We start from the raw sequence: 2,987 nt of genomic DNA on the forward strand, positions 1-2,987 counted from the left end.
AATAGCTTTTAAAAAATGTATCTTCTTTTTCAGATGTTCTTTGTATTTTTTTTTTTTTTGGCTATGCTTATTGATAAATTCCGTACTTCAGTTTGAGCAAACATTCCACAAATATAAAAAGAACACTTGAAATAGAGGCTAAGTGCCCCAGTGCCAAGGCGTCTAGGGATTATGTCCGTGGCCTAGAGAGAAGAAACCAGCCTCTACAAATGGGATTAGAGACGCTCCTTAGTCCTCAGACATGAAACAGGGATCTGAAACATTGGTGCTCCATCTTTTCATGTTTTAAGATGCCTGATCCTCCACATTCATCCCAGGGGGTAGTTAAGCATCACTGCCTTTAAGGAAAATCTGCGGGACAAGGGAATGATATCTATGGGGTGTGTGCTGAGGGAGTACAAAGCAAGCGCAACTTTCCGTCGAAATAGTTTCTGCGTATCTATTTGAGGCACAGCAATTCCACAGCTGGTTTTCCTTCTGTTCACATTTCAGGCCCTTGCCAGGACAAGCATTCAAGGGGCAAGTTTCTAATGAGACATCTCCTCACTCAGTGGCCATTGTCACGGTGTCAGACGACACCTCCATGAAATCTTTCCAGCCCTTCCAGCCACAGGGAAGCTCTCCACCCTTTCAGCTCCTGTAGCTCTTTGTTCCCCCCCGCAGTAAACCGCCCCCCACCCCGACATTCTACCTTGTACTGTATTTATGCAGGCACGGGCCTCTAACCCCCTCCTAGGCTGTTACTCCTGTGGGGTCAAGGCAGGTTCCTGCATCCTCTTAGTACAAAGAGTGTCTTACCTTATACACATACATTTTGTTTCATGAAACAATTGTACATTTTGTTTCATGAAACCAAATGGAAATGAGTTTGTGTTTCACTAACTGGGAATCTAATGCCTGCTTTTTAAATTTTTTTACTATTTTTTTAAAGCTTTTTTTTTTTTTAGTCTATTTCCAGTTTCTTTTCACACCGCTGATGGAGCACCAGCGCTTACCAGTTTTAAACTTGGATAGATTCTTGTTTGTTTAAAAAATGTTCTATCATAAACATTTAGAACCAGTGCCACCATTTAGCTAACAGTTATTTAGCCTAATTAGTTCCCTCATCTGTGTCTTTAAGGGTGGGGTGCGGACAAAATGATAGTTTTTTTTTTAAACAAATTAGTAACTAATGTCCCTTTTATTACTGTCCCCTGCCCAAGAAGCCTGTGTTTTGAATGATTTGGCCAATCTAACTGCATTTCTACATACAAACAAGTTTACTATTATCTAATGAATTCAAAACATAATTGGCTACAGTTGAATAATTGTGGTTATAATACAGACGATATAATTCTAGCCCAAATCTTTTATCATTTTTTTGTTCTAGGTTCTGTTCTTAATATTGGGCATAATGGGAATAATGTCTGTTCCAATGGGGCTGAAAACAGAGAAACTTGGTGGTTATCAAGATCAAGTAAATCCGTGTAGCAGTATTTAATAATGAATGAGTGACTTAATGTAGGCTTTTTAAAGTTGGAAACTGCTTGCGGTTTCACACCGTTTCCTGTGTCTAGACACCCTCTTTGTCTAGGAAACCAGTGGATTAGAAGCATTCTGAGGTTCCCCCTACCTTAAATATTCTACTTGCATTTTTCTTGACCATATCAGTTTTCTATTACAACGTATAAAATTACCACAGACTTAGTTGCTGTGGTAATCAACACCCATTTATGATCTTACAGTTCTGTAGGTCAGAAGTCCAGGCAGGCTTGGGTGGGTTCTCTGCTTAGGGTCTCACAAGGCAGGGGTCAAAGTGTTGGCCAGCTGGCTCATGTGTGGAGGCTCTGGGAAGACCCCAATTAGAAGCTCATTCAAGCTGTCGGTAGAATTCCAGTTACTTGAGTTGTAGGACTGAGGTTCCTGCTTCCTGGCTGGTAGTCACTGAGGCCTCTCTCTCAGATCTTTAAGGCCACTTACCTTCCTTCTTGTGGCCTCCTCTGTCGTCAGAGCCATGATGGCTCATGAAGTCCTTCTCACACTTCGAATCTTTCTGATTTCTGCTGCTAGCCAGAGAAAGCATGCCACTTTTCAGGACCCGTGTGATTAGATGAGATCCACCTGAATAATCGCCCCATCTTAAGGTCAGCTGTGCCACATAACCCAATCACGAGAGAGATCTCATCACATTTGCGGTGGCTGGATATTAGGGCAGGACATCTTTGAGGATCATTTCAGAAATTCTGCCTCCCATACTGACCAATGGAATTTCCGCCTCAAGCCTTCAGTCATATGGAGACCTCTGCTGTCAGACAGAAAGATTTCACCTAAGCCACAGATAAGGTTTTTAGAGTCATATAAGGTTATCTTATTTAATTGACTGGAGGTCTTTTTAAAAGTGCATGTTGCAGGCGCCTGGGTGGCTCAGTCGGTTAAGCATCTGCATTTGGCTCAGGTCATAATTCTGGGGTCCTGAGATCGAGACCCACATCGGGCTCCCTACTCAGTGGGGAGTCTGCTTCTCCCTCTGCCCCTCCCCCCCAGCTCGTGCACTCTCTCTCTCACTCTGTCTCTCAAATAAATAAATAAAATCTTTAAAAAAATCAATCAATTAATCAATAAAAGTGTATGTTGCGGGGTGCCTGGGTGGCTCAGTTGGTTATGCCTCCGACTCTTGATTTCAACTCAGGTCATGATCAGGGTTGTGAGATGGAGCCTGGCATAGGGCTCTGTGCTCAGTGCAGAGCCTGAGACTCTCTCTCTGCCCAGCTGCCCCCCCACCCCAACTTGCATGCACATACTCTCCCTCTATAAATAAATAACTCTTAAAAAAAAAAAACAGTGCATGTTGCAATTTTATAGAAAACTTTCTAAGATTGGTTTTGGTCCCTTTTTCTTCATGTCATTTCCTCAGAAAACATTATCTTTTTAGGAAAGTAAAAGGTTAACCACAGGTACAATGAGCACCTTCAAGTAGAAAGAATATTAATATTAATGAGGTGTCATTT

This window comes from Zalophus californianus, chromosome 15 (genome assembly GCF_009762305.2).
Source record: "Zalophus californianus isolate mZalCal1 chromosome 15, mZalCal1.pri.v2, whole genome shotgun sequence".
NCBI lineage: Eukaryota > Metazoa > Chordata > Mammalia > Carnivora > Otariidae > Zalophus > Zalophus californianus.